A 20,062-nucleotide genomic window follows, 5' to 3' on the forward strand; every position below is an offset into this window, starting at 1 on the left:
TAATTCTCCTGCTGCTAGGATTAGGATCAATGACTTGACGACAGAGAGTTTTACCTTGGGACGGGGCACCCGTCAGGGTTGTCCCCTTTCCCCCTTTCTATTTAATATTTATATCGAACCTTTAGCTGCCATGATAAGACAGGACCCGGAAGTGGCCGGTTTTGGCATAATGGGGAAGCATGACCGAGTATCCCTTTACGCAGACGACATCCTGGTTTTTATCCATCAAACAGACACCACTCTCCCTCGAATAATGGACCTTGTTGGTCTTTTTTTCCGATCCGTCTGGACTGCAGATCAACTGGGATAAGACCGTTCTCCTCCCTATGGATGAGCTGCGAGGTGAATGGAATAACCAATTAACAATTTCTGATTCAATAAAGTATCTGGGGATAACAGTTTCTGCCAAACCTCAGGAATATTTACAACATAACCTGATTCCTCTGCTGACGAAGTTGAGAGCCAAAATTAAGATATGGCAAAAAATCGTGTCAGCAAGAGCGGACAGAATTTCATTAATAAAAATGGTAGTGCTGCCCCAGGTTCTTTATGTCCTGCGCAACTCACCCATATGGATCCCAGACAAGTATTTTAGGCTGATAGATCGCATGATCAATGATCTACTATGGGGGAGGAAGCGCGTGAGACTGAAGGCACTCTATTTTTCCATGCCCTACAATCGGGGAGGTCTTAACCTCCCCTATTTTAGGGGCTACTTTGTGGCTTCCCAACTCTGTCTTTTTAATGACTGGGAAAATAGCCCTTTCTGTAGTAGAGTGGTGAAAGATTCAGGCTTCTCGGACTTTTTCACTGTACTGGAATCTGACTACCTAGCAAATATCCCGAGCGGATACTCACTTTTTTGCAGAATGGCCATAAAGACCTGGCTGACCATAAGGAGTTGGTGCGGAGTTAAGGCATCACTCGTCTGCACCCCATTATGGCATAACTCAAAACTTCTCATTCTAAACGACTTAAGCTGTCGCCAGTATTCTTCCGCCCCAGAATAACTGGCTGAGTTTAGTTGAGAAAGTGAAAAGCTACGAGAGGATACTTCATAAACAAAGAGGATCCTACTTAAAGTGGAATAACTTATGGAAAGACTGGGACACAGTTAATTAGTTAACTATGAAGTATTATTGTTGCTAAATTCTTTTTTTTTTTTTTTTTTTTTTTTGCAAGGCGGGAGGGTGGGTGGGGTGAGATTGGGGGTTACTCCATTTGTCCGGCTTGCTCTATATGTATTGCACCGGGGAAGAATGTGAAGATATATTTGAGTACATGAGGATCCCTAGGAATGTTGAGGATGGGGGGATTTTCCGGCATTAAAACAAAGGTCGTAACTTTTGTTTACTTAGAAGGCCATATATATATCTGCTTACTAGGCTCCGGATCCTGCCATCCTCTTCAGCTAGAGTCCTCCACTTGATTTTTTTTTATTTTATTTACATAACTATGGTTATTTATATGCAATTATTAATTATGTCCATAGACTAGATTGACGGACTGATGGACTATAAATTATTAGCTATGTATTTTGGTTATTAAATTTGTATTAAAACAATAAAACTTTAAAAAAAAAAAAAGAATTATATAGAATCAAACGCTTTTGTAAAAGTTTGGGTTAGATTTTGATTCTACATAATCTATTCACTCTTCTCTATTCTGAAAAGTCCGCCCTTGATAACGCCATGTCTAATGTGATTCCTCATTCTTCTGTATGCTCTATCAGCCTATTATTTTCTTTGATGTTTTTGCTGTGATATTTTTTATTTTTTTGCTATATGACCCCACCTCCCCCCATGACATCCATATGCCCTGCACATTCCCATCTACACTTTTATAGCATATTCACAAGATATGCCATAATTCTCCGATAGTTGTGGGTCCCACCTCTAAGAGCATCTGAAGAACAGAGCTGTTCTTGGGTTACCGGCTCTATCCATTCATTGCAATGAACTTCCAAATACTCAACTCTTGATATAGAAATGGAGAGAGCTGCACACACATGGACACCTGTCCATTTACAGAAACATGGGACAGGAGCATTTTCCTGAGATGGAAGTGGGTCCTAGAGGTATGACCCGCGTCTATTGGACATTTACGACATGTCCTATGGATATGCCCATAAATGTTCAGATGGGGATAGCTCTTTAAATGCATCGCATTCTATAGATCACTTTTTACTATTTTACAGTATATACATTGCTGTTTTTCACGGAGCCAGCACACCCCTGCCAGCATAATAATAAAAACCTGTACAAGTTCCCTCTTATCGCCACGTCAGCCGCTGATTGCATTAAAATGATGACGAACACTGGAATGAACATTATTGTACATTTAATACCGTTTAATTATATGCTCAATGGTTTGCCCAAAAATGAATATGCAACAGATCCTCTGAATATTAATGAATCATATATTTATTATAAGTGATGTGCGACAGAGATGGGATTCCTCGTGGCGGCTTATTAATTTGCATTGTGAGGCTTCCCATAAATAATATGTAAATCCATATTAAAGGGGGGGAATCATTGTGGAAACCATTAAAGTTGAGCTTACTTAGTATTAGACCTCACGCCATGGTCAAACGATGGATCCATGATACGGCACCAAAACAAAATCTCTAAGTCCATGTTGCTCCTCTGTGTGCTTCCGACTCCATGCGAGTGAAAGTAAATCATAGCGACTTTGGTTCGATGGTGCAGTACGGGGTGTTCTCCTATAGAGACATGACCGTAGATCAGAAGAGTGGCGTCTACGACTCTGAAATGTGGAACATCATGTGGATATTATGAACAAATGTTTCTCAAACTTTTATTAGGATGCATTCAGACAAAGAAAAAATGACCGCAACTTTTCCATCCTTAGGGGACAAATCCATTCAGGTTATTGGACAGATTTTCTGCAGCAAATCTGTGAACTTACCCGTAGAAGCCAAATGCAATTCTTAGCTACAGGAAAATCCTTTACTCACATTATCAGGAAATTTACTTCCCTTTGTGTGGGTGGGCAGCAGCTCATTAAGTACATGCATTTTTCAGAAGGCATAGCAATTACCTCTTCTACACCTCTTTCTCCCTGCATACAAAATTATTCCTTGCATATAGCCCTAGAGATACACATGGCCAGTGGCGTACATAGAGAAGTAAGAGCCCCATAGCAAGGATCAAACCAGGCCCCCCACACAGCACAGAAGGGTTTTCACTCAAACCCCTTTCAATGATCCTTGGGCTATTGTTCCACTGCCTCATTTGCTAAAAGTTGTTCCTTTGGAAGGTAGAGTCCTGACTAGGGATGAGCGAACTCGAACTGTATAGTTCGGGTTCGTACCGAATTTTGGGGTGTCCGTGACACGGACCCGAACCCGGACATTTTCGTAAAAGTCCGGGTTCGGGTTCGGTGTTCGTCGCTTTCTTCGCGCTTTTGTGACGCTTTCTTGGCGCTTTTTGAAAGGCTGCAAAGCAGCCAATCAACAAGCGTCATACTACTTGCCCCAAGAGGCCATCACAGCCATGCCTACTATTGGCATGGCTGTGATTGGCCAGAGCACCATGTGACCCAGCCTCTATTTAAGCTGGAGTCACATAGCGCCGCCCGTCACTCTGCTCTGATTAGCGTAGGGAGAGGTTGCGGCTGCGACAGTAGGGCGAGATTAGGCAGATTAACTCCTCCAAAGGACTTGATTAACTGATCGATCTGCAGCTGTGGATCATTGAGCTGCTGATCCTCAATTGCTCACTGTTTTTAGGCTGCACAGACCGTTTGTCAGTCTCATTTTTCTGGGGTGATCGGCGGCCATTTTGTGTCTTGTGGTGCGCCAGCACAAGCTGCGACCAAGTGCATTTAACCCTCAATGGTGTGGTTGTTTTTTGGCTAAAGCCTACATCAGGGTGAAGCTGTCACACCAAGTGCATTTAACCAGCAATAGTCTGTTCATTTTTTGGCCATATACAAAATCAGGGGCAAGCTGCGCCTGTCACCAAGTGCATTTAACCCTCAATGGTGTGGTTGTTTTTTGGCTAAAGCCTACATCAGGGTGAAGCTGTCACACCAAGTGCATTTAACCAGCAATAGTCTGTTTATTTTTTGGCCATATACAAAATCAGGGGCAAGCTGCGCCTGTCACCAAGTGCATTTAACCCTCAATGGTGTGGTTGTTTTTTGGCTAAAGCCTACATCAGGGTGAAGCTGTCACACCAAGTGCATTTAACCAGCAATAGTCTGTTTATTTTTTGGCCATATCCCAGTCTAATTCTGTCACTAAATCCATACCGGTCACCCAGCGCCTAAATACTAGGCCTCAAATTTATATCCAGCTAAATCTGTCCCTAGTGCTGTAGCTGGGCGAGTTATTTAGTGTCCGTTCAAGCACATTTCTTGTTCTGGGTTGAAATACAATTCCCAATTTAGCAATTTCATAATTTAGTGGTTCCTGCTATATCAGAGCTATTTGAAATCTATCCCAAAAAGGGTATATAATATTGAAGGTGCACATTGGGTCATTCAGAATAACTTCACACACACCCGCTACTGTGTATTTCCAAGTCTAATTCTGTCACTAAACCCATACCTGTCACCCAGCGCCTAAATACTAGGCCTCAAATTTAAATCCCTCTAAATCTCTCGTTACCCCGCTGTACTGTTGTTGCTGGGCAAGATATTTAGTGTCCGTCAAAGCACATTTTTTGTTCTGGGTTGAAGTACAATTCCCAATTTAGCAATTTCATAATTTAGTGGTTCCTGCTATATCAGAGCTATTTGAAATCTATCCCTAAAAGGGTATATAATATTGAAGGTGCACATAGGGTCATTCAGAATAACTTCACACACACCGCTTCTGTGCATTTCCAAGTCTAATTCTGTCACTAAATCCATACCGGTGACCCAGCGCCTAAATACTAGGCCTCAAATTTAAATCCCTCTAAATCTCTCGTTACCCACCGCTGTACTGTTGTTGCTGGGCAAGATATTTAGTGTCCGTCAAAGCACATTTTTTGTTCTGGGTTGAAGTACAATTCCCAATTTAGCAATTTCATAATTTAGTGGTTTCTGCTATATCAGAGCTATTTGAAATCTATCCCTAAAAGGGTATATAATATTGAAGGTGCACATAGGGTCATTCAGAATAACTTCACACACACGCTTCTGTGCATTTCCAAGTCTAATTCTGTCACTAAATCCATACCGGTGACCCAGCGCCTAAATACTAGGCCTCAAATTTAAATCCCTCTAAATCTCTCGTTACCCACCGCTGTACTGTTGTTGCTGGGCAAGATATTTAGTGTCCGTCAAAGCACATTTTTTGTTCTGGGTTGAAGTACAATTCCCAATTTAGCAATTTCATAATTTAGTGGTTTCTGCTATATCAGAGCTATTTGAAATCTATCCCTAAAAGGGTATATAATATTGAAGGTGCACATAGGGTCATTCAGAATAACTTCACACACACGCTTCTGTGCATTTCCAAGTCTAATTCTGTCACTAAATCCATACCGGTGACCCAGCGCCTAAATACTAGGCCTCAAATTTAAATCCCTCTAAATCTCTCGTTACCCACCGCTGTACTGTTGTTGCTGGGCAAGATATTTAGTGTCCGTCAAAGCACATTTTTTGTTCTGGGTTGAAGTACAATTCCCAATTTAGCAATTTCATAATTTAGTGGTTTCTGCTATATCAGAGCTATTTGAAATCTATCCCTAAAAGGGTATATAATATTGAAGGTGCACATAGGGTCATTCAGAATAACTTCACACACACGCTTCTGTGCATTTCCAAGTCTAATTCTGTCACTAAATCCATACCGGTGACCCAGCGCCTAAATACTAGGCCTCAAATTTAAATCCCTCTAAATCTCTCGTTACCCACCGCTGTACTGTTGTTGCTGGGCAAGATATTTAGTGTCCGTCAAAGCACATTTTTTGTTCTGGGTTGAAGTACAATTCCCAATTTAGCAATTTCATAATTTAGTGGTTTCTGCTATATCAGAGCTATTTGAAATCTATCCCTAAAAGGGTATATAATATTGAAGGTGCACATAGGGTCATTCAGAATAACTTCACACACACGCTTCTGTGCATTTCCAAGTCTAATTCTGTCACTAAATCCATACCGGTGACCCAGCGCCTAAATACTAGGCCTCAAATTTAAATCCCTCTAAATCTCTCGTTACCCACCGCTGTACTGTTGTTGCTGGGCAAGATATTTAGTGTCCGTCAAAGCACATTTTTTGTTCTGGGTTGAAGTACAATTCCCAATTTAGCAATTTCATAATTTAGTGGTTTCTGCTATATCAGAGCTATTTGAAATCTATCCCTAAAAGGGTATATAATATTGAAGGTGCACATAGGGTCATTCAGAATAACTTCACACACACGCTTCTGTGCATTTCCAAGTCTAATTCTGTCACTAAATCCATACCGGTGACCCAGCGCCTAAATACTAGGCCTCAAATTTAAATCCCTCTAAATCTCTCGTTACCCACCGCTGTACTGTTGTTGCTGGGCAAGATATTTAGTGTCCGTCAAAGCACATTTTTTGTTCTGGGTTGAAGTACAATTCCCAATTTAGCAATTTCATAATTTAGTGGTTTCTGCTATATCAGAGCTATTTGAAATCTATCCCTAAAAGGGTATATAATATTGAAGGTGCACATAGGGTCATTCAGAATAACTTCACACACACGCTTCTGTGCATTTCCAAGTCTAATTCTGTCACTAAATCCATACCGGTGACCCAGCGCCTAAATACTAGGCCTCAAATTTAAATCCCTCTAAATCTCTCGTTACCCACCGCTGTACTGTTGTTGCTGGGCAAGATATTTAGTGTCCGTCAAAGCACATTTTTTGTTCTGGGTTGAAGTACAATTCCCAATTTAGCAATTTCATAATTTAGTGGTTTCTGCTATATCAGAGCTATTTGAAATCTATCCCTAAAAGGGTATATAATATTGAAGGTGCACATAGGGTCATTCAGAATAACTTCACACACACGCTTCTGTGCATTTCCAAGTCTAATTCTGTCACTAAATCCATACCGGTGACCCAGCGCCTAAATACTAGGCCTCAAATTTAAATCCCTCTAAATCTCTCGTTACCCACCGCTGTACTGTTGTTGCTGGGCAAGATATTTAGTGTCCGTCAAAGCACATTTTTTGTTCTGGGTTGAAGTACAATTCCCAATTTAGCAATTTCATAATTTAGTGGTTTCTGCTATATCAGAGCTATTTGAAATCTATCCCTAAAAGGGTATATAATATTGAAGGTGCACATAGGGTCATTCAGAATAACTTCACACACACGCTTCTGTGCATTTCCAAGTCTAATTCTGTCACTAAATCCATACCGGTGACCCAGCGCCTAAATACTAGGCCTCAAATTTAAATCCCTCTAAATCTCTCGTTACCCACCGCTGTACTGTTGTTGCTGGGCAAGATATTTAGTGTCCGTCAAAGCACATTTTTTGTTCTGGGTTGAAGTACAATTCCCAATTTAGCAATTTCATAATTTAGTGGTTCCTGCTATATCAGAGCTATTTGAAATCTATCCCTAAAAGGGTATATAATATTGAAGGTGCACATAGGGTCATTCAGAATAACTTCACACACACGCTTCTGTGCATTTCCAAGTCTAATTCTGTCACTAAATCCATACCGGTCACCCAGCGCCTAAATACTAGGCCTCAAATTTATATCCCGCTGAATTTGAATACAATACATTGGGCCAAATAATATATTTGTTGTTGTGGTGAACCATAACAATGAGAAAAACATCTAGTAAGGGACGCGGACGTGGACATGGTCGTGGTGGTGTTAGTGGACCCTCTGGTGCTGGGAGAGGACGTGGCCGTTCTGCCACATCCACACGTCCTAGTGTACCAACTACCTCAGGTCCCAGTAGCCGCCAGAATTTACAGCGATATATGGTGGGGCCCAATGCCGTTCTAAGGATGGTAAGGCCTGAGCAGGTACAGGCATTAGTCAATTGGGTGGCCGACAGTGGATCCAGCACGTTCACATTATCTCCCACCCAGTCTTCTGCAGAAAGCGCACAGATGGCGCCTGAAAACCAACCCCATCAGTCTGTCACATCACCCCCATGCATACCAGGGAAACTGTCTCAGCCTCAAGTTATGCAGCAGTCTCTTATGCTGTTTGAAGACTCCGCTGGCAGGGTTTCCCAAGGGCATCCACCTAGCCCTTCCCCAGCGGTGAAAGACATAGAATGCACTGACGCACAACCACTTATGTTTCCTGATGATGAGGACATGGGAATACCACCTCAGCATGTCTCTGATGATGACGAAACACAGGTGCCAACTGCTGCGTCTTTCTGCAGTGTGCAGACTGAACAGGAGGTCAGGGATCAAGACTGGGTGGAAGACGATGCAGGGGACGATGAGGTCCTAGACCCCACATGGAATGAAGGTCGTGCCACTGACTTTCACAGTTCGGAGGAAGAGGCAGTGGTGAGACCGAGCCAACAGCGTAGCAAAAGAGGGAGCAGTGGGCAAAAGCAGAACACCCGCCGCCAAGAGACTCCGCCTGCTACTGACCGCCGCCATCTGGGACCGAGCACCCCAAAGGCAGCTTCAAGGAGTTCCCTGGCATGGCACTTCTTCAAACAATGTGCTGACGACAAGACCCGAGTGGTTTGCACGCTGTGCCATCAGAGCCTGAAGCGAGGCATTAACGTTCTGAACCTGAGCACAACCTGCATGACCAGGCACCTGCATGCAAAGCATGAACTGCAGTGGAGTAAACACCTTAAAACCAAGGAAGTCACTCAGGCTCCCCCTGCTACCTCTTCTGCTGCTGCCGCCTCGGCCTATTCTGCTGCTGCCGCCTCGGCCTCTTCCTCCGCCTCTGGAGGAACGTTGGCACCTGCCGCCCAGCAAACAGGGGATGTACCACCAACACCACCACCACCACCTCCGTCACCAAGCGTCTCAACCATGTCACACGCCAGCGTTCAGCTCTCCATCTCACAAACATTTGATAGAAAGCGTAAATTCCCACCTAGCCACCCTCGATCCCTGGCCCTGAATGCCAGCATTTCTAAACTACTGGCCTATGAAATGCTGTCATTTAGGCTGGTGGACACAGACAGCTTCAAACAGCTCATGTCGCTTGCTGTCCCACAGTATGTTGTTCCCAGCCGGCACTACTTCTCCAAGAGAGCCGTGCCTTCCCTGCACAACCAAGTATCCGATAAAATCAAGTGTGCACTGCGCAACGCCATCTGTAGCAAGGTCCACCTAACCACAGATACGTGGACCAGTAAGCACGGCCAGGGACGCTATATCTCCCTAACTGCACACTGGGTAAATGTAGTGGCAGCTGGGCCCCAGGCGGAGAGCTGTTTGGCGCACGTCCTGCCGCCGCCAAGGATCGCAGGGCAACATTCTTTGCCTCCTGTTGCCACCTCCTCCTTCTCGGCTTCCTCCTCCTCTTCTTCCACCTGCTCATCCAGTCAGCCACACACCTTCACCACCAACTTCAGCACAGCCCGGGGTAAACGTCAGCAGGCCATTCTGAAACTCATATGTTTGGGGGACAGGCCCCACACCGCACAGGAGTTGTGGCGGGGTATTGAACAACAGACCGACGAGTGGTTGCTGCCGGTGAGCCTCAAGCCCGGCCTGGTGGTGTGTGATAATGGGCGAAATCTCGTTGCAGCTCTGGGACTAGCCAATTTGACGCACATCCCTTGCTTGGCGCATGTGCTGAATTTGGTGGTGCAGAAGTTCATTCACAACTACCCCGACATGTCAGAGCTGCTGCATAAAGTGCGGGCCGTCTGTTCGCGCTTCCGGCGTTCACATCCTGCCGCTGCTCGCCTGTCTGCGCTACAGCGTAACTTCGGCCTTCCCGCTCACCGCCTCATATGCGACGTGCCCACCAGGTGGAACTCCACCTTGCACATGCTGGACAGACTGTGCGAGCAGCAGCAGGCCATAGTGGAGTTTCAGCTGCAGCACGCACGGGTCAGTCGCACTACAGAACAGCACCACTTCACCACCAATGACTGGGCCTCCATGCGAGACCTGTGTGCCCTGTTGCGCTGTTTCGAGTACTCCACCAACATGGCCAGTGGCGATGACACCGTTATCAGCGTTACAATACCACTTCTATGTCTCCTTGAGAAAACACTTAGGGCGATGATGGAACAGGAGGTGGCCCAGGAGGAGGAGGAGGAGGATGAGGAAGAGGGGTCATTTTTAGCACTTTCAGGCCAGTCTCTTCGAAGTGACTCAGAGGGAGGTTTTTTGCAACAGCAGAGGCCAGGTACAAATGTGGCCAGCCAGGGCCCACTACTGGAGGACGAGGAGGACGAGGATGAGGAGGAGGTGGAGGAGGATGAGGATGAAGCATGGTCACAGCGGGGTGGCACCCAACGCAGCTCGGGTCCATCACTGGTGCGTGGCTGGGGGGAAAGGCAGGACGATGACGATACGCCTCCCACAGAGGACAGCTTGTCCTTACCCCTGGGCAGCCTGGCACACATGAGCGACTACATGCTGCAGTGCCTGCGCAACGACAGCAGAGTTGCCCACATTTTAACCTGTGCGGACTACTGGGTTGCCACCCTGCTGGATCCACGCTACAAAGACAATGTGCCCACCTTACTTCCTGCACTGGAGCGTGATAGGAAGATGCGCGAGTACAAGCGCACGTTGGTAGACGCGCTACTGAGAGCATTCCCAAATGTCACAGGGGAACAAGTGGAAGCCCAAGGCCAAGGCAGAGGAGGAGCAAGAGGTCGCCAAGGCAGCTGTGTCACGGCCAGCTCCTCTGAGGGCAGGGTTAGCATGGCAGAGATGTGGAAAACTTTTGTCAACACGCCACAGCTAACTGCACCACCACCTGATACGCAACGTGTTAGCAGGAGGCAACATTTCACTAACATGGTGGAACAGTACGTGTGCACACCTCTCCACGTACTGACTGATGGTTCGGCCCCATTCAACTTCTGGGTCTCTAAATTGTCCACGTGGCCAGAGCTAGCCTTTTATGCCTTGGAGGTGCTGGCCTGCCCGGCAGCCAGCGTTTTGTCTGAACGTGTATTCAGCACGGCAGGGGGCGTCATTACAGACAAACGCAGCCGCCTGTCTACAGCCAATGTGGACAAGCTGACGTTCATAAAAATGAACCAGGCATGGATCCCACAGGACCTGTCCGTCCCTTGTCCAGATTAGACATTAACTACCTCCCCATAACCATATATTATTGGACTCCAGGGCACTTCCTCATTCAATCCTATTTTTATTTTCATTTTACCATTATATTGCGATGCTACCCAAAGTTGAATGAACCTCTCCTCTGCCTGTGTGCTAGGCCTAAATATATGCCAATGGACTGTTGCAGTGGTGGCTGACATGAAGCCTGATTCTCTGCTATGACATGCAGACTAATTCTCTGCTGACATGAAGCCAGATTGTCTGTTACGGGACCTCTCTCCTCTGCCTGGGTGCTGGGCCTAAATTTATGACAATGGACTGTTGCAGTGGTGGCTGACGTGAAGCCTGATTCTCTGCTATGACATGCAGACTGATTCTCTGCTGACATGAAGCCAGATCCTCTGTTACGGGACCTCTCTCCTCTGCCTGGGTGCTGGGCCTAAATTTATGACAATGGACTGTTGCAGTGGTGGCTGACGTGAAGCCTGATTCTCTGCTATGACATGCAGACTGATTCTCTGCTGACATGAAGCCAGATCCTCTGTTACGGGACCTCTCTCCTCTGCCTGGGTGCTGGGCCTGAATATATGCCAATGGACTGTTGCAGTGGTGGGTGACGTGAAGCCTCATTCTCTGCTATGACATGCAGACTGATTCTCTGCTGACATGAAGCCAGATCCTCTGTTACGGGACCTCTCTCCTCTGCCTGGGTGCTGGGCCTAAATTTATGACAATGGACTGTTGCAGTGGTGGCTGACGTGAAGCCTGATTCTCTGCTATGACATGCAGACTGATTCTCTGCTGACATGAAGCCAGATCCTCTGTTACGGGACCTCTCTCCTCTGCCTGGGTGCTGGGCCTGAATATATGCCAATGGACTGTTGCAGTGGTGGGTGACGTGAAGCCTCATTCTCTGCTATGACATGCAGACTAATTCTCTGCTGACATGAAGCCAGATTGTCTGTTACGGGACCTCTCTCCTCTGCCTGTGTGTGTGCTGGGCCTAAATATATGCCAATGGACTGTTGCAGTGGTGGGTGACGTGAAGCCTCATTCTCTGCTATGACATGCAGACTGATTCTCTGCTGACATGAAGCCAGATCCTCTGTTACGGGAGCTCTCTCCTCTGCCTGGGTGCTGGGCCTAAATTTATGACAATGGACTGTTGCAGTGGTGGCTGACGTGAAGCCTGATTCTCTGCTATGACATGCAGACTGATTCTCTGCTGTCATGAAGCCAGATTGTCTGTTACGGGACCTTTCTCCTCTACCTGGGTTCTGGGCCTAAATTTATGAAAATTGACTCTTACAGTGGTGGGTGACGTGAAGCCTGATTCTCTGCTATGATATGAAGACTGATTCTCTGCTGACATGAAGCCAGATTGTCTGTTACTGGACCTTTCTCCTCTGCCTGGGTTCTGGGCCTAAATTTATGAAAATTGACTCTTACAGTGGTGGGTGACGTGAAGCCTGATTCTCTGCTATGATATGAAGACTGATTCTCTGCTGACATGAAGCCAGATTGTCTGTTACGGGACCTTTCTCCTCTGCCTGGGTTCTGGGCCTAAATTTATGAAAATTGACTCTTACAGTGGTGGGTGACGTGAAGCCTGATTCTCTGCTATGATATGAAGACTGATTCTCTGCTGACATGAAGCCAGATTCTCTGTTACGGGACCTCTCTCCTCTGCCTGGGTGCTGGGCCTAAATTTATGACAATGGACTGTTGCAGTGGTGGCTGACGTGAAGCCTGATTCTCTGCTATGACATGCAGACTGATTCTCTGCTGACATGAAGCCAGATTCTCTGTTACGGGACCTCTCTCCTCTGCCTGTGTGTGTGCTGGGCCTAAATATATGCCAATGGACTGTTGCAGTGGTGGCTGACGTGAAGCCTCATTCTCTGCTATGACATGCAGACTAATTCTCTGCTGACATGAAGACAGATTCTCTGTTACGGGACCTCTCTCCTCTGCCTGGGTGCCGGGGCCTAAATATCTGAGAATGGACTGTTCCAGTGGTGGGTGACGGGAAGCCAGATTCTCTGCTATGGAACCTCTCTCCAATTGATTTTGGTTAATTTTTATTTATTTAATTTTTATTTTAATTCATTTCCCTATCCACATTTGTTTGCAGGGGATTTACCTACATGTTGCTGCCTTTTGCAGCCCTCTAGCTCTTTCCTGGGCTGTTTTACAGCCTTTTTAGTGCCGAAAAGTTCGGGTCCCCATTGACTTCAATGGGGTTCGGGTTCGGGACGAAGTTCGGATCGGGTTCGGATCCCGAACCCGAACATTTCCGGGATGTTCGGCCGAACTTCTCGAACCCGAACATCCAGGTGTTCGCTCAACTCTAGTCCTGACCAAGTTTTCACCTCCAGTAGAAGAGGGGATGATCCCAACTAAGACTGGGCCCCCTCCTGCACTGGGTCTACTCAGTGTAGTCAACAAAAGACTTGAATGATACAACCGTCTGTGTGTAGTTAGATTGTGTTTGACTATAATTGTGATTTGGATAATCAGACCACATTTTATTAGTAATCAAAGGAGAAATAAAAGTAATGCCAAAAGGGTTAACTTACTTTTTCTTGCACCTATAAATTGTGCCAACCCCTCCCTTAACCTCTTGGGGACACAGGGCATACCTGTATGCCCTGATGTCCTGGTACTTTAGGACACAGGGTGTACAGGTACGCCCTATGTATTTCCAATCACTGCCACGCGGCGGGCGGTGATCGGAACAGAGTGCCTGCTGAAATCAATCAGCAGGCACTCTCAGACAATGCCGAGACCCCCCCCCCCCACCCATATCAGCGATCGCTGCAAACCGCAGGTCAATTCAGACCTGCGGTTTGCAGCGTTTACGGGTCATTCCGGCAGGGATCGGCACTGCCATCGGATCCCCGTGCTGCTGTAATGGGGACCTGATGGCATGGAAAGCAGTGCGATGCCTTCCTTAGGCATCGGGGCTGCCTTACAGTGAAGAGCCTGTGAGATCCAGCCCCCTGGATCTCATAGGCAGGAAGCTGTATGAGTAATACATATTGTATTACTCATACATCTAATGCATTCCAATACAGAAGTATTGGAATGCATTGTAAAGGGGATCAGACCCCAAAAAGTTGAAGTCCCAAAGTGGGACAAAAAATAAAGTGAAAAAAAAGTTGAAAAAATAAAGTTTCCCCCCCAAAAAAATGTAAGTTTCAAGTAAAAAAAATAAACGTAATTTTCCCCAAATAAAGTAAAAGACAATTGGTAAAAAATAGGGGAAAAAAGTAGACATATTGACCGACGATATCTCAGATGAACTCCGTAAAAAAAAAAAAAAAAAAAATGCAAAATAATTTTTTTTTGTTACCTTACATCACTAAAAGTACAACAGCAAGCGATCAAAAAAGCGTAAGCCCACCAAAATCATACCAATCTAACCGTCACCTCATCCCGCAAAAAACTAGCCCCTACCTAAGACAATCGCCCTAAAAAATAAAAAAACTATGGCTCAGAATATGGAGACACTAAAACATGATTTTTTTGTTTAAAAAATGAAATCATTGTGTAAAACTTACATGAATACAAAAAGTATGCATATTAGGTACACCGCATTTGTAATAACCTGCTCTATAAAATAAATCACATGACCTAACCCCTCAGGTGAATACCGTAAAAAAATAAAAATAAAAACGGTGTAAAAAAATATTTTTTTTGTCACCTTACAACACAAAAAGTGTAATAGCAAGCGATCAAAAAGCATACGCACCCCAAAATAGTGCCAATCAAACCTTCATCTCATCTCGAAAAGAATGAGCCCCTACACAAGACAGTCGCCCAAAAAATAAATAAAACTATGGCTTTCAGAATGTGGAGACACTAAAGAATCATTTTTCTTTTTTTTTTTTATGCTTTGTTATGTTAAACTGAAACAAACAACCAGAAAAAGTAATCATATTTGGTATTGTCGCGTCCATGACAACCTGCTTTATAAAAATACCACATGATCTAACCTATCAGATGATTGTTGCAAATAACAAAAAATAAAAACGGTGCCAAAACTGCTATTTCTTGTTACTTTGCCTCACAAAAAGTGTAATATAGAGCAACCAAAAATCATATGTACCTTAAAATAGTACCAACAAAACTGACACTCTATCCCATAGTTTCTTAAATGGTGTAATTTTTTTGGAGTTTCTACTCTAGGGGTGCATCAGGGGGGCTTCAAATGGGACATGGTGTCAAAAAACCAGTCCAGCAAAATCTGCCTTCCGAAAAACATATGGCAGTCCTTTCCCTGTGCAATTCCGTGTGCACGTACAGAAGTTTACGACCACATATGGGGTGTTTCTGTAAACTACAGAATCAGGGCCATAAATATTGAGTTTTGTTTGGCTGTTGACCCTTGCTTTGTAACTGGAAAAAAAAAATATTGAAATGGAAAATCTGCCAAAAAAGTGAAATTTTGAAATTTTATCTCTATTTTCCATTAATTCTTGTGGAACAGCTAAAGGGTTAACAAAGTTTTTAAAATCAGTTTTGGATACCTTTAAGGGTGTAGTTTCGAAAATGGGGTAACTTTTTTGGAGTTTCAAATGGGACATGGTGTCAAAAAAACAGTCCAGCAAAATATGCCTTTCAAAAACCATATGGCATTCCTTTCCTTCTGCGCCCTGCCGTGTGCCCATTGAGCAGTTTACGACCACATATGGGGTGTTTCTGTAAACTACAGAATCAGGGCCATAAATATTGAGTTTTGTTTGGCTGTTAACCCTTGCTTTGTAACTGGAAAAAATTGATTCAAATAGAAAATCTGCCAAAAAAGTGAAATTTTGAAATTTTATCTCTATTTTCCATTAATTCTTGTGGAACACCTAAAAGGTTAGGAAAGTTTGTAAAATCAGTTTTGAATACCTTGAGGGGTGTAGTTTGTAAAATTGAGTCATTTTTGGGTGGTTTCTATTATGTAAGCCTCACAAAGTGACTTCAGATATGAACTGGTCCTGAAAAAGTGGGTTTTAGAAATTTTCTGAAAAATTTCAAGATTTGCATCTAAACTTCTAAGCCTTCTAACGTCCCCAAAAAATAAAATGTCATTCCCAAAATGATCCAAACATGAAGTAGACATATAGGGAATGTAAAGTAATAAATTTTTTTGGAGGTATTACTATCTATTATAAAAGTAGAGAAATTGAAATTGGGAAAGTTTTTGGTAAATTTAGAATTTTTTACTCAATTTCTTTTATTTATTTTTTTTTACTCAATTTTACCACTGTCATGAAGTACAATACATGCCAAAAAAACAATCTCAGAATGGCCTGGATAAGTAAAAGTGTTTTAAAGTTATCACCACATAAAGTGACACGTCAGATTTGCAAAAAATGGCCGGTTTCTTAAGGTGAAAATGAGCCCGGTCCTCAAGGGGTTAAGTGGCACAAGAGACTGACACCAATTCTGCCTAGCCCTTTAGCTGATCTCTACACCCATAACAGTTCTTGGATACTTTAACTCAACAGAACAACCTCCTCAGCCCTTGGTTCTTCAAGATAGTATATAGTTGTTGCATGGATAATCTTTCCCCCTGCATAATAATACATCACATATCACAATTTTCCTCTCCCCCTCCCATTGTCATATTAGATGATCAGAGGCTTTCTTTAGTTGACCCTCAAAAGTCCAACTCCCGAGATTGCAGGCCACCATTCTGGCTAATAGAGAATGATCCCTTTTTGAAGTTCATATGAATTGATTGACTTAAGGATAGAAGTTATCACCATGAACGATAGTAGGGGACTTTAAAAAGATATTATTGTTCAAGGCTGCATCAAATAGGAAACCAAATGTGAGATGGTTACACCAGAGAATCCATGTTTTTCATATCAGCACCTGAATTTGAATACTTTTGCAATAGCATGTTAAAATTCAGTATACCCACTAAGCTATTCAATAAAATGTATCTGCATAGCCCCACTTGTTGTGTGTTCCTTTCCTTATTTCTCTGTCCAGCTCTGAGTAACATGGCTGAGGTGGTCGTAAATGCTCAGTGCCCTTCTTCAACTGCCACCAGCTGTTTCTATAGAAGCTGTAACAGTTAGGGTACTTTCATAGCCGGAAATGCCTGCCGGATCCATCAAAATGCATGCAAATTGATGGCATTTGTCAGACGGATCAGGATCCTAATCAGTATGAAAAATGCATTGAAATGCCGGATCCGTCTCTCCGGTGTCATCCGGAAAAACGGATCAGGCTTTTTTTTTTGCGGTCTGAGCATGCGCAGACGCGCAGACAGCAATGCCAGATCAGTTTTGCCGGAACACTCGGGCCAGATCCGGCATTAATGCATGCCAATGGGAAAAAATGCCGGATCCAGGATTCCGGCAAGTGTTCCAGAATTTTGGATGGAGATAAATCCGCAGCATGCTGCGGTATTATCTCCGTCCTGAAAAGGCAAAAAGACTGAACTGAAGACATCCTGATGCTTCCTGAATGGATTGCTCTCCATTCAGAATGCATTAGGATAAAACTGATCAGTTCTTTTCCGGTATAGAGACCCTAGGACAGAACTCAATGCCGGAAAAGAATAACGCTAGTGTGAAAGTACCCTTACATGGAAAGAGCTTCAGCAGAAAAGAAAACACAGGGAGAAAGCTGCAGCAGAAAGGACACACACCCTGAGCTGTGATATATAGCAGAGCAATTAGAGCAATGAATGGGGAGATCTCTGGATCCATGTAAGGTACAGGGCCCGTTCTAGCTTTATTAGAAAGAGATTGCCATGGACTATGTGAGGTCTGATTTTGAGACATGACATTGAGGCCTCCATACATAGATAAACTGGCTTCCTGTTCACACATAAGATTCTGTATTTATTTGGAGAGTCAGAGAATCGGTCATATGACACAGCTGAGGATCAGAAGGGAGGGGGTAATTCGCAAATACAGTCTCTGGTAAGAAAATAACATTCACTACAGTTTACATCATGTACCTTTCTAACAGGTCAGATAATAAACATTTTTGCGGGTGTATTTCTTTAATCATGGGAAAAACCTTTAAGGCTAAACTTTTTCGAAGTCTCTGTTATATTCCATTCTGTGCATTATAGTCAGTGGCAAATTAAGGACATTTTTTTCAATCTCTTATTAAGAAAAATTGCCGATTCCAAAAAAGAAAGAAAGAAAAATCAATTTTCGGCACTAATGGTTCTGCTACTTGTGACATACTTTTTTATTTAATACAGTTAATATATGGCACAAGAGAAAAAAATGAGATATTCATTATACGTTGCAAATGTCAGGTATGTACTTTGCAAGAAATATATTTTGCAGGTTCTAATAGACTGGTGTTTCTGACCAGGGAAATGCTTTTTTGTGAGACGGCCATGGGAAGGCTGACAACTGATATTTAATAAATGATGAATCCTTTGTATTAGTCGTAAGGTCTTAAAGTAAAATGTCTCCTAATTCTTGGGAAAAACTTTCTGCATCACTAGCCCAAAGGCAACATGTAACCTTTTTATTACCTAATTAGGGATATCTATTATCTTACAACAATGTATCTTAAAGTCACAAGGAAAATGCCACTTTGATAATCACTTTCAATTAGCTTTAAGCTAAGCGGGCGCTCGTAAAATGTCTTCCTTCTTTAATTTTGAATTAGGAAACACTGTAGACATAATCTTTCCAGAGTGTGTATAATTTAAGGTAGTTTATGCTAAAATAAATCAAAAATAGTATAATTGTCCAAGTCGATGGCGCAGTTATACAAGAGTGATACCATTACCAGCTCATTAGCAGATTAGACAACTAGTTCATCTTTGGTGGCTTTTGCCGCCAGCTAACCTTTCTCGGTCTTTAGAGGTGTCTCTTAGATCTATGGTGGAGAGAAGGAACGTGCAAAGAGCGACAAGACGGACAAAAAAATTAGGGACGTGCAAGGAGGATTATTAACATTTTAGTGTTCTGGTTTCTTATCGTGTAGAATTTAGTTGAACTCCTTGATATCCATCTATTTAATTTTAATTTGGGCCATTTAGGCAATTGTTGGAATAACTATAAATGAAATGAATCATTCTAATTGAAAAACCAAAACTTTAGAAAAAATTTAATTTATTGATGGTGTGTCCAAACTTGAAGCTCTGGAGTTGTGGGTAACCATGGAAGACATGGAACATGAGTTTCCTCAACCACTACAAAAATTTCAAGGAGTAGCCCAGGATTAGAGAAAAGGTCTGCTGGTTTTTTTTTCCCCAAGAACAGCACCAAATTGGTTCATGGGTTACATTTGGTACAGCAGCTCAGATCTAATCAAAGGAATTGCAGGCTTTGTAATAAGGGAAATGCCAATTGGCAAGGTGAATTTACACAGATGGACCCATCTCTATTATTTTTTTATATTAAAAGTACCTTTGTAGTGCTCTGGAGTAAGGGACTCACATCGATCATTTCAACTTGTGCTGAGAAATATGTGGGTGCTAGACAAGAAACAACATACTTTGTTGGGTGAATGTCATTCATCCACAAGGTTGGACTGGCCAACCAGTTCTCATACCATAATGGGCCCCAAATAACCAGGAGAAAAAAAAACTTTGGCTGTCTTTGGAACCAATCACTTGTCACTAGGGTATATTTCTGTGAGTTACAGCCTAATAAACCTTATGGAGGATATAGAGGTTGGGGGCTCAAGAATATATTCCTCTGAGGGGCCCAGGAACCCATTCTGACACAGATTCAGGTTTGATTGGCTGGTGATGAAGGACGCTATACCTTTATCCATTTCATCGTGTCTTAGGGGGAAAGTGCCAAATTATACATGGCTGCCTGGACCTAGATTAGATTCAAGGGCCTAATAGCAGTAGGCCAATGCTCAGATATAATTGTTGATATTTGACCGTATAACATGC

General features: G+C 43.5%; 1 protein-coding gene across 1 annotated transcript in view; it reads left to right on the forward strand.

The window, feature by feature from the left end:
* Positions 1 to 20,062, forward strand: part of DGKB (diacylglycerol kinase beta) — a 638,462-nt gene that overhangs the window by 614,981 nt on the left and 3,419 nt on the right. The gene's annotated exons all lie outside the window — the stretch shown is intronic.

This window comes from Bufo gargarizans, chromosome 5 (genome assembly GCF_014858855.1).
Source record: "Bufo gargarizans isolate SCDJY-AF-19 chromosome 5, ASM1485885v1, whole genome shotgun sequence".
NCBI lineage: Eukaryota > Metazoa > Chordata > Amphibia > Anura > Bufonidae > Bufo > Bufo gargarizans.